The following is a 12594-nucleotide window of genomic DNA, read 5'->3' as shown; positions in this document are numbered from 1 at the left end:
TTATAATAAGAAATGTGTCCACTTTCTGACCAACCATCCAACACGTTACCTACATTTTGAATCCTTCCTCCCCCCCCCTACATCTTTATGTAATTACTGCTGCAGAGCTTGAAATTGGAGCGCATGAATAGAATGCTGCCCAGCCTGCCCCTTTATCATTGAAATGAAACATATATTCGGCACCTCCCCCGCCCCCTGGAATAAAACAAAGTGTGGGAGCTCAGTCAGCTGTCCGATCGGGTCAGCTTAACTTAAAACTTTAAGTGCTTCGGTGCTTTGCTTAACTTAATTTGTAACTTCTTCCAGTTCTTACCATTATTCGTGGTGGGGCTGGTCGGCAGGCCAGGACACAAAGAGCTGCTTCACACTGCACTGTTGTACTTTGCTGCCTGCTTCAGCTTGCTACGTTACCAGGCCGCAGTCTGCAGTGCAGTGGCAGACTGAGACACACACTGTGTCACGCACACAGTACTGGCTGCACTCAGTGCCACGACGCGTCGCCACCTCTCAGGCACACCAGACCGCCACGCCAGTTGCACAGCAGGCAGCAGCACAGCCCAGCTCTGCGGCTGCCCTTCGGCTTCGTCGTTGGCAGTACTGGTCGTTGGTCGGTTGGGTAATGTGGACTCCCCTCGTGGCGTGGGGAGCTGCCGCTGTAACTGCGCAGCGCGGTTATGCTGGGGCGTGGCTGCAACTGGTGGCAGAGGGCAAGTGAAAAAAAATCTGCGAGCGCTTCCACGCGCACAGTCCTCGGCTGGCCCCTACCCCCATCAGAACCTCCAGGCTCCAGCCCGGCCCCCCCAACTGAACTTCCGCGGCCCGCCCACCCACTGGCCAACAGAAACTGTCAACAACTCCATGATGATGAAAAACGAAACTTCACACATATATTTTGATTACATATATATTTTATTTATTATTCAATGTTATTTATAATCACATCGGTATATTGCATCTCAATTGATTTTAGGGCACTTCAAGTTCGTTTCCAGCATTAACGATGATGTTGTGTCTACCCCACAGAGCCCCCTATGATCCTGGCAGTTCCCAGAAAGCGGGTTCGGAGTACGTTGTCAGTTTTTTAGGTCTCGCCTGTCGATGCGCATGCGCATCGAGCAAGGCGAGAGTATTGCGAGTTATCCACACTTTATCTGCACTGCAAGGAATCGTGGCGATTCCTTGCAGTGCACGATAAATTTAAGGTCAATGCGCATGCGCATTAAGCTTATGCGCATGCGCATTGACCTTAAAAGTCACATGCGCGTGCACGTCCGTCGTGTTTTACCCCCTCCGCCCCCTCCCGCCGTGTCGCATTTCTCCTCCCCCCTCCCCTCGCGCCGTGTCGCATTTCTCCTCCCCCCTCCCCTCTCTTCCCTCCGTCTTGCTTGTTTCTGTTTGGGGGCTTGGCACCTCGAGCCGCCGTGGCGGCGCCACACTTCCTGGATGACCACTCTGTAGATAACGGAAGTAGGGGCGTGTTGCTGATGGCCATCGCCTTGCTGCCAGGTGACACAGTTTGCTGCTGCTGCTTCCTCTTCTTCGGTAAAAGCAGATCTGGTCCACGCCGGTGCTGAGTGACATTCCCCGGAGAGGTGACCTCTGCTGCAATACCCGGCTGGAACCCCTGATGTGGTTTGGTAAAATGCCAAAAGTTGTACTTTATTCCTATACGACGAAAAACCATTTTTAATATAGAAAAGACCATCTTTTTTGATAGTGTACCATCGACTTTTTGACGTGCTCGCCAATTTTTTATCTGTGTTTTTATGGCCGTTTCTGCCGAAATAAAGATTCTTGATGGCTATATATGTTTTGGGCGCACCATTTTCTATTTTCGTTTGCCGCGTCTCGTACTTTGCATCCAAAATGCACCCTCCCCGCTTCACGGCTGGCCGCAGCGCTTTCATCGCAGTGGATCGGATCTACAAAAGCGGTGTGCATGTGCGTCACCAGCAGCAGCTCCCCCGTAACCTGGGATGGGCATGTCACCGCTGCGTGTGCAGAAGTTGCAGAGACTGCTACAGCGACGAGTATGGCATGGTAGTCACCGCTGCAACATGCAACTCTCGCTCCCTGGGCTATAGCTGCATCCCCTCCCTCCTGCTATTGGCTATCACTTTTAAATATGCTCCTTTCTCCCGTCCAATGCTAAATGGATGCTGCGCGAAGCAGGCACCATGTTAATTAAAAAAAAAATCTGCGCCATTCACACTTTCTCCTCCATCAATGCCCTTTGTGTGCCTTTTTGTTTTTTTTTTTAACCGGGAGCGGGGTCGGTTTTACAGTTTTTGCTTTTTTTGTATTTTTTTGTATTTTCTTTTCTATATATTCGGGCAGCTCTCACCATGGGTTATTTTGTCCTCTGCAGCACACACAGCGCTACCTCAACTCTGGTTGCGGCCTTTACTCCTGCAGCTGCCTAACCCCCGTCTACGCCACTTCGCAGCCCACCCGTGGACGAGGGGGGAGGAGGAAGAGTAAGGATCAGTGAACCTCCCGGAGGCGCAGGTCAGAGATAACTATACTAAAACACACACACATGGAAGAGTAGAGATCAGGTACATTTATATTTTTTTTACACCGACTACACTCCGCAGTGCCCTTTTAACAGCATGACAAAAGTGTCATCAGCAATGTTTTATTAAAGAGTGATGTAGACAGGTTGCCATCGCCCACAAGAAAGCAACTGGCTCCTTACTATGCCAAAAAATATTTGGGTTCTCTTTAAGTTTGCATCCTAATTCGGTGTGCACCTGAAACCCTTTCAAATTCCAAAACACTTCTACATTTTCGACATTAGGGAAATGAGGCATAGGAGGAAAGTGAATTTTTCAAATTTGTACAGTTTTGCTTAAGTTGAGAAATCGGGGGGGAAACAATGCTCTCCTTTGTAGCAGCTTCTGCACAACGTTTTACATTATGAATTTCTGTAAGGTTTCACATTTGCCTTTGCTTTTAAAAAGACCTTTTGTGGGTTTCCTAAAAACGTATAGTGGGCTTTACAACCCGTCAACTGCTTACTATTGATGAACTTTGTCACTTTCATTTGTTTGCTTCTTACTTAATCCTTCTTCTAGTCCGACTCCTGAGCATAGCCTCTTTAACATCCGTTTTTTTTTAATTGGATAATTTGAATCCTTCTGCTAACTCACTTTCAACTCAAAATTTTCGATTGAAAAATAGCACCAGTTGTAGGGCCTGGAACCCATTAACCAGTGCCTCAATGGCAATTAATAAGATGCAATATTATGTTTACACTGAGGGCTATGTCTGTATTTTGTACTGAATTGTATTGTTCCCTAGAGAAGGCCAAAGTTAGAAGAGATAGACAGCAGCTATAATTAGATGGTCAAATTGCTCTCCATTGTGGCCCTGGTGCATTCAGGTTCGAAGTCCATCTTTTACAGCATAGTTGAGCTCTGTGTTAACACATAAAGGCCTGGAAACAATATATTCTGGGCTGTAGGCTGCAGTCGCCTTGTACTTTATTGTTGCAACTGGTTTACTTGATTTTATTTTTAGGGCTCGCCTGCTGATGCGCTTCTGCGCATCGCTGGCGAAGCTCTATTACGGCTTATCCAGTGTTGATCCACCACTGGCGATTCCAGTGGCAATTTCTTCAAGTGCATGTGCTTTTTAGGTCATTGCGCAAGCGCAAGCCCTAAAAAGCGCGTGCACAATGCCACCAGCCGCCTGCCTGCCTCGCATTACCAGATCAAAGGCAGCCCAGCCCCCCTCCCACAAGCTTCTCAGCGTGTGCTCTGCCTCAGGCCGGCATTTCTCCTCCCCTCGGGCAAACAGATAGCCACAATAACACCCTCCCTGCTCCGCTTTTTTTAGGTCTCGCCTGTCGATGCGCATGCGCATCGAGCAAGCGAGACTATAGGGGCTCATCGACTCTTTATCTAACTTGCAAGGAATCGTGGCGATTCCTTGCAGTGCCCGTGACTTTTAAGGTCAATGCGCATGCGCATTGAGCTTATGCGCATGCGCATTGACCTTAAAAGCGCGTGCGCGTGCACGTCCGTCTCCTAACAACACACACACACCCTCTCCCCCGCTCCGCCCCCTCCCGCCGTGTCGCATTTCTCTTTCTCCTCCCCCTCCCCTCTCTCCCCTCCGTCTCGTTTCACACACACCCTCTCCCCCGCTCCGCCCCCTCCCCGCCAACACCGCCTCGCGAGCTCGTCATTCCAAACCCGCCCTCCCCCGCCTGACCCCGAGCCTAGTGGTCCCGCTTCACAGCGCATTTTTTAACCAGGTCTCTCTGTGGCCCAGTCCCTCTGTCCACAATGCCTCCCCAAAACTTGTTGCTGAGCTGCGGCAACTGTCCACCATACAGTTCCCAGTTTGTGGCTCTGTAGCGCGCCTGCGCCTCTGCCCGTGGCCCCATGCCAACACCCAAAATGGCGGGCAGTGCCAGTGCTTAAGCAGCCATCACGACTCCAACATCCAGTCTTTGTTGACTGGGTATGTTAGTCTGGCGAGGGAGAGGAGCGGCAGGTGGAGGGTGTTGCCACCCGCCAAAGGGTTTCCGACTAACTGGGAGGCGAGCCACCCGCCACCACAGCTCGGTGCGTGCAGTGGCTGTCTCGCGTCTCAGCATGGCTCTCCCCGGCCCCTTTACCTCTTTTGCCTCGCAACAGCGCCTCTTCCGCGACTGGACTCCAAAGGTTAGTTTTGTGTAGTGAATACCGGTGAGGTTCAGGTCAGCTCTGATGTCCCACAGCACGCGTCTCTCCACCTGCGGCAATCCGCTCCCCTCTGCACGCCATTCTGGTGCCGTGCACCATCTGTCAAGGCCTTATGCGCACAGATCGGCAGCAATCTGATTTCTCCTACTGTTTTTTTTTGCGTGTGGCACTTTCCAGCACTCTGCCCTCCAGAATATGGGCACTTGTAGCTCTCGATATATGTTGTGGAAGGCAGGATAATGCTGTTGATTTCTCCCAAACTGCAGGAGCCTATCTAGTATGCGCCCATCTTGCTAGCCCGCCTACTAGCGCCCCGGGTCCCCAGGCATTGACCTTTTACTGTGGGACTTTTTTGTGGGGTTGTTTTGCTTCTTCGATTTTCCCCTTCAATATCTGTCTGAGCCATGGGTTAGTCATCAGGCTATTGGTCACCCCACCATCACCCCCCTCACACCCCCTCATTCACCCTAACACACACTCACATTCTCACACACCCTCTCACACACCCCTCACACACCCCATCACTCACGCTCTCACACAACACCTCACACACTCCCTCACTCACACTCTCAAACACTCCCTCACTCACCCGCTCACACCCGCTCAGTCTCACCCTCACTCTCCCTTACACTCCCTTACCCCTCAACATCACTCACTATGCCTACCCTCCCATCACACTCACCCTCACCCTCTCACACTCAAATCCCTCATACTAACACCCCTCATACACAACACCCTTAACACTCACACCACTCACCCACACACTCTCACACACCCCCCTCACCCACCCTCAACATCTCACCCTCACTAAGACTCAAACACTCACCCTCACTCACCCTCAAACTCTCACCCTCACCCTCACTCATCCTCACACTTACTCACCATCACTCACCCTCACCCTCACTCACCCTAACTCACCCTCAACACATCACCCTCACTCACCCTCACCCTCACTCACCCTCAACACCTCACACGCAACTACTCACTCACCCTCACTCTCACTCATCCTCACTCAACAACACTCAACTTCACTCACTCTCAACGCCTCACCCAACACCTCACCTTCAATCACCATCGACATCTCACCCTCACTCACCCACAAAAAATCAGCCACAACACCTCACCCTCAATCACTCACCCTCAAACATTCACCCACACTCACCCTCCCTCACCCTCAATTCCTCACCCACACCCTCAACACTTCACCCTAAACACATCACTCATCCTCAACGCCTCCCCCTCCCCCTCACTCACACTCACTCACACTCAACACCTCACCATCACTAACACTCAACACCTCACCCTCACTAACTCTCAATACCACAATCACACTTCCCCTCACTCACACTCAATACCTCACCCTCACTAACACTAAAACACTCAATCACCCTCACTCTTACTCTCACTCACACTCTACACCTCAGCCTCACGCTCAACAACACACCCTCAACACCTCACCCTCACACCCTCAACACCTCACCCCCTCAACTTCACTCACCCTCACCCTCAAACACTCACCCTCAACACCTCACACCCTCACCCTCAAATCCTCACCCTCAACACCTGAACCTCACTCACTCTCCACACCTCACCCTCACTCACTCACCCTCAACACCTCACCCTCACTCACTCACACTCAATCACCCTCAACACCTCACCCTCAACACCTCACCCTCAACACCTCACCCTCAACACCTCACCCTCAACACCTCACCCTCAACACCTCACCCTCAACACCTCACCCTCAACGCCTCACCCTCAACGCCTCACCCTCACTCACTCTGACTCACCCTCACTCACCCTCACTCACAATCACTCACACTCAGTCACCCTCACTCACCCTCACTCACCCTCGACCCCTCACTCACCCTCACTCATCCTCACTCATCCTCAACACCTCACCCTCACCCTCATCCACCCTCATCCACCCTCAACCCCTCACCCTAACTCACAATAACACTCTCTCACCCTCACCCTCAACTCCTCACTCACCCCCACCCTCACTCACCCTCAACACCTCACCCTCACACAGTGCAATAGGTCTCGCAGGATTTTTAGTTAAAGCTTTTACATTTGCTTATTGCTTTTTTGATTTGTAATTCTTTTGCATTGCCTACAAAAAAATAAAATGCAAAAGATTTACAACAAAAAACCTATAAACAATTCTAAAAGCACTAACTCTAATGCTGCGAGACCTATTGCATTTCTAATGCTTGTCCTTGTATAGCGCCTTCTACAGCTGGCATGTCAACGCAGCGGCAGCGCCCTAGGACTTCAGTTTGAGGTGCCATGATAAGCTTCCCCAAGGGGACCCTCGAGATATCAAGACTCGCCCCTGGGGTTAGGAGGGGGCCGGGGTGGGGGGGGGGCTGCCTGATAGGAGTCGGACAAGGGGAAGGGTCACTCCACTGTGAGCAGAGAGGTGCTCTGGTGCCTGTAGCTCCCGTTTTTAGGTCTCGCCTGTCGATGCGCATGCGCATCGAGCAAGCGAGACTATAGGGGCTCATCCACTCTTTATCTAACTGCAAGGAATCGTGGCGATTCCTTGCAGTGCCCGTGACTTTTAAGGTCAATGCGCATGCGCATTAAGCTTATGCGCATGCGCATTGACCTTAAAAGTCACGGGCGCGTGCACGTCCGTGTTTGTTTACCCTTGCCTACTCTCTCTCTCCCCTCTCCGCCCCCGTTCCACCCCCTCCCCTTCCCGCCGTGTCGCATTTCTCCTCCCCCCTCCTCTCCTCCCCTGCCTGCCTGCCGCATTTCTCCTCCCCCTCCCCTCTCTCCCCTCCGTCTCGTTTCACACACACCCTCTCTCCCGCTCCGCCCCCTCCCCGCCAACACCGCCTCGCGAGCTCGTCATTCCAAACCCGCCCTCCCCCGCCTGACCCCAGCGCATTTCTCCTCCCCCTCATTGCTCCTACTACAAGCCTTTTCTAATGGATCATCAGAATCACGTTTGCGACTACTTTCTTCTTCCTGTTTCTTGGGGAGTCTGACTTCATGTTGGTGGCAGAAGTGGTGACAATCTTCATCTCGATTCAGGTACGTTCGCTTGTTATTCGATGGCTTGCGTTCTCCTTCTCATGTTTGTCCCCTCCCCTGGTGCAAAGCCTCCATACTTGTGTCCTTCCACTGCTCACTTAGAGAACTTTTTTCTTTTTTGCTCGGGTATCCTAAGAGAGTGTATGTGTTTTTAGTGGTCTCCCTCGTGGTCTTCTCTACCCCCGTGCTCAATGTTGGGTTTTTGCATCCGTGTGCTCCTCTCTCTTGTTGCTCTCTGTCGCCTGTGTACTTCTTTCCCCCAAGCGGCGTCCATCTCACCTGGGTGTTTATCTGTTCGCCCTGTGTTCTCTCCCTCGTGTGTGTTTCCTCCACCCTCCTTTTTGCTTCCTCCCATGTGTGCTGCTTTACTCTTCCTCCCCTCCCCCTGCTAGCTGATCCGCTCCTCAGTTACTCATCTCCCCATACAGTACTATATTTTTTTTTAAGGAGGATTAGATACCAAATTACTGCTAATCCTTCCAATTTATAAATAAAAACGCCTTTGCGTTACTCCAATTTATACTTTTTTTTGTTATTTACAGATCTATCTCAGATCTGTAAATCTTAAAATAAAAAATTAAAATCGCAGCGTGCATTTTTGTCAATGCCGTACATCACAAACAAATGAATACAAGACGTTGACAGAGCAAGTCTGTCTCAAAGGCTAGGCCTCTTGGTTTTGCCCATGCTTCTTTTCTCTTTTGCATTGATGAGTACTCTCCGCTGTGAGTAGGCACATGCGCAGTCCCGCTACACCCTACCCCTGTGTGCCCCTTCCTGCCTTCACTCTGGTAGCACAGCTGCCCCGAGGCTGAGTAAATGTATCCCTGGGTCTGCCATGGACTTTGATCTCCTTTTATGAACCCACCCCAGCAGGACGTTCACTTCCTCCTCCCTGTGAACGGAGCCCCTCCAGCCGGACCAGAACGAGGGAGGTGATCCTCGACAGACCAAGGCGCCCTGGGAGCACCCTCAGCCCAGCCCCTGCCCTAGACCGAGAATGAGCCCTCCAACACATTGCATCGTGTCCTCTCCAGCATAGACTGAGGCAGCCCGACATCTCCTCGGTACAGATTGAGGCTGGCCCTTTTTTCTTGTCAATTGGAGCTCATGTGGCACCCTCCCCCACCCCCCAGATAAAGCAGGAGCTGATGCAGTAAGTGCACTCACAGACGGAGTTCACTGATACACGCAACCACTTCCCAGCCAAACCGAGCTGAGGTTGTAAACACCCTACCCCCCTCACGGGCACAGACTGAGCTTATGTGGCCGTCTGAGCTGTGCTAGCTCACCTGCATGGATTTCTGGCAAACTTCGCCTGTGGTTCTGTGGTTTATTCCTAGCTCTGCTCTCGCTCCACAAGTGTCCCTGCCAAGGTGTGAGGCCCGGCCTACAGCATGGACCTGCCTCTCTCTCCCGTGTCTGTGTGACTTGTGTTACTGTGAGCTCTGCAGACAGTGCTGTCCTTCATGGCTCCCGCACATGAACTTATTACAAATAGTTCTACGCACATCTCTTTACCCATGTGTCAGTGGGACATGGTGGCAATGCACATGCTTGATAACCTCCATACTGGTCACCCTCCCCTTCCCTACATGCTGTAGCCCTCCTCATCAAGGACTTGAAGAAATATGGTGCATTATCTCCCCAACCACCCTCTTCCATGGAACTTCACACGCACCCCATGCCAGCCTGCACCATCTTCTAAACCAGCTGCATCATCAAAGAAGCCATCACGGTGAGCACCCTTGCCTAGCTGGTTGACGAGCTCACCACCTCCAGTGGCTCTCAGCGCTACACTTCTCCTCCTTCACACCCAGGCAGGACCTGAAACAAAATCCCCATGTCCTTCAGGACTGTCCGTACAATTCTTCAATTTAGGAAAGAGCGAAGGACACACCTCTGCGAAGAACACTACTTCAGGGCAAAGTAACAACCCGTCTCCACTCTCAGCACCCAGTGATGCCCTCCAGTAACTTGTTGACTCTCTTTGGCCCTCTACAAGGCTCTTTCGCCTCTCGTCTAGGTTCTGATTATACAAATATCACATGGATATTTCCTAGTAAAGGTGTGCAGCCACTGTCTCTCTCACAGGATGATCAAATACATTCTCTGTTCATGGAGCCCCCTCCTGCCCTGTGACTTGTTACTGCGAGTTTTTCAAGTACAAGATTTGTCCGTATGAGTTATGGGATATGATGTGTTGCTGAGCCTGTATGAATTGTCACTGTGTTCGGCAAGTATGTGATTTGCCACTGCACCTGTATGAATTGTCCCTCTGAGGTCGGCTGGTATGATTTGCCACTGCATCTGTATAAATTGTCCCTGTGAGGTCGGCTGGTATGATTTGCCACTGCATCTGTATGAATTGTCCCTGTGAGGTCCGCTGGTATGATTTGCCAGTGCCACTGCACCTGTATAAATTGTCCCTGTGAGGTCGACTGGTATGATTTGCCCCTGCATCTGTATGAATTGTCACTGAGTTCTGCAAGTACATGATTTGTCCCTGCACCCTTCTGAATTGTCACGGTGATTTGTTGCTGATCCTGTATGACTCGCCATTTCTGTGCCTGTGGACTTACAGGTTATGCTTCCTCTTCTGCTTGGTGGGGTGGGAGGGGGCACTGAATGCGGTGGCTGGGGAGGAAGCTGTCATTCCTAGTTCTTTATTCCTTGAACCCCCTCCCACGACTGCAGGATGTTGGCACAGCTGACCGGATGCATGGCTGATATACATCCTATGAGCTCACCCCAGGCCTTTACTTGTGAGCCGATTATAGATTCTTGTCTTGGAGGCCTCTGACCTCAGAGAGGAAGGACATTCGTTATACAGCTGTTCTTTGTGTGTGATGGACGTGGGAGAGGAGGGGAGGGGGTGATCGACTTCTGAAGTCTGGGCCGTGCCCCACTTGCATCCTTAACTTTGAATATACGGTCATTTCACTACAAATAATCATGGACGCGGTTCCAGTCCTGGGCTTCACAATTACAGGTCACTTTTGCCAGGCGTGGTAGCTTGATTGGTTAAATTGCAGCATACTAAACAACACTCCCAGAATGCAATGGGTCTTTTGCCGCACAAAGTCTGATGTAAGAAACACTGTGATCCTAAGGGGGTGCTGTGGCCACCATACAGGTATGCCGGTTTAGAGAGCTTGAACCTACCCATAAACACGTTTAGAGATGTTGACCAAACTGTAAACTGGGTTAGAGCCCTTGAACCCACTCCTCCTGAACCGGATTTGGATCCCAGGAGTTTTTAACTGCACTGATTATCCTACCGTCATCCGCAGTGCGTGCTTGCGTCATCTTCGCACGTCTGGGCACAATCACCTCAATCACCCTCAACCCCTCACCCTCACCCACCTTCACTCACCCTCACCCTCACTCACCCTCACTCACACTCACCCTCACCCACCCTCAACCCCTCATCCTCACTCACCCTCAACCCCTCACCCTCACTCACCCTCAACCCCTCACCCTCACTCACCCCACTCACCCTCAACCCCTCACCCTCAACCCCTCACCCTCACTCACCCTCACTCACCCTCACCCACCCTCAACCCCTCACCCACCCTCAACCCCTCACCCTCAATCCCTCACCCACACTCACCCACACTCACCCACACTCACCCACACTCACCCACACTCACCCTCACTCACCTTCAACCCCTCACCCTCACTCACCCCCAACCCCTCAACCCCTCACCCTCATTCACCCTCACCCTCACTCACCCTCAACCCCTCACCCTCAACCCCTCACCCTCAACCCCTCACCCTCAACCCCTCACCCTCAACCCCTCACCCTCACCCACCCACACTCACCCACACTCACCCACACTCACCCACACTCACCCACACACCCTCACTCACACTCACTCACCCACCCTCACCCACCCTCACTCACCCTCACCCTCATGCTAAAGATTTACAAAAAAAACCATTAACAATTCTAAAAGCACTAACTCTAATGCTGCGAGACCTATTGCATTTCTAATGCTTGTTTTTCTAGAGGTGTATTTATAAAGCGCCCACGCAGTGAGCTTCAAGGCGCCAGGCTAGCACAGTGCGAGCAGGGGCTGAAGTACATGGAAGGACGTGCAGGAGGGGGGGCGCTATAGTGTGGTGAGGTCTCTCCTGGCATGGGAGTGTGGAGTAAACTTAATATCAGGACAATAAGCGTGACTGAGACTCGGAGCAATTTCATGCGTTAAATGGCACTGCGGCGCGTTGACTCCGTGTCAGGATGTAATGTTAGTTGGTACACGAGTAGCGCCGGGAGCACTTAGATGATTTGCAAGTTGGCTTTAGTTAGTTATCTATCTTTCTTGGACAGTGGACGGACTTTGGGGCAGGGGGCAGGCAGCAGGGCTGCAGCTGCTACCTCAAGTGATGTGTGAGTTGCGGGCCCGGGCCGGCGGCGCAACTTGCAAGTGTGAAGAAGACGCCGCGGCCGCACCGGTGATTGTTCACACAGTACTGACTCTGACTCTGACAGTATGATGAGACTCTGCGGCCGGCGGCGAAATAAATATATTTACATGATATCGACTCATGAACACAACACACGCACGCTGCGGGGCGGGCCTGTGGCTGCACAGAGACAGTCTCGGAGAGAGTACAATCAATAAGAAGGTGTATTTACATGAAAAAACAAACCATCAATGTGGGTGTGCGGCGTGCGCGCAGGATATTCATAGACCCGGCCCTAATATTTAAATGCCGGTGCTAAGCACCGGCACAAATTAAGCACTGACTATATCAATATCTACCATATCTATTGACATATACACCTATAAGTCACTCCTATGGCAGTTCTTAACAATCCTGGAAGCAGAGTGCTTTATGTGGTTTTATG

Source organism: Lissotriton vulgaris, chromosome 1_1, assembly GCF_964263255.1.
Source record: "Lissotriton vulgaris chromosome 1_1, aLisVul1.2, whole genome shotgun sequence".
Classification (NCBI taxonomy): domain Eukaryota; kingdom Metazoa; phylum Chordata; class Amphibia; order Caudata; family Salamandridae; genus Lissotriton; species Lissotriton vulgaris.
The sequence above is the reverse complement of the archived record's forward strand: the minus strand, read 5'-3'. Positions refer to the sequence as shown.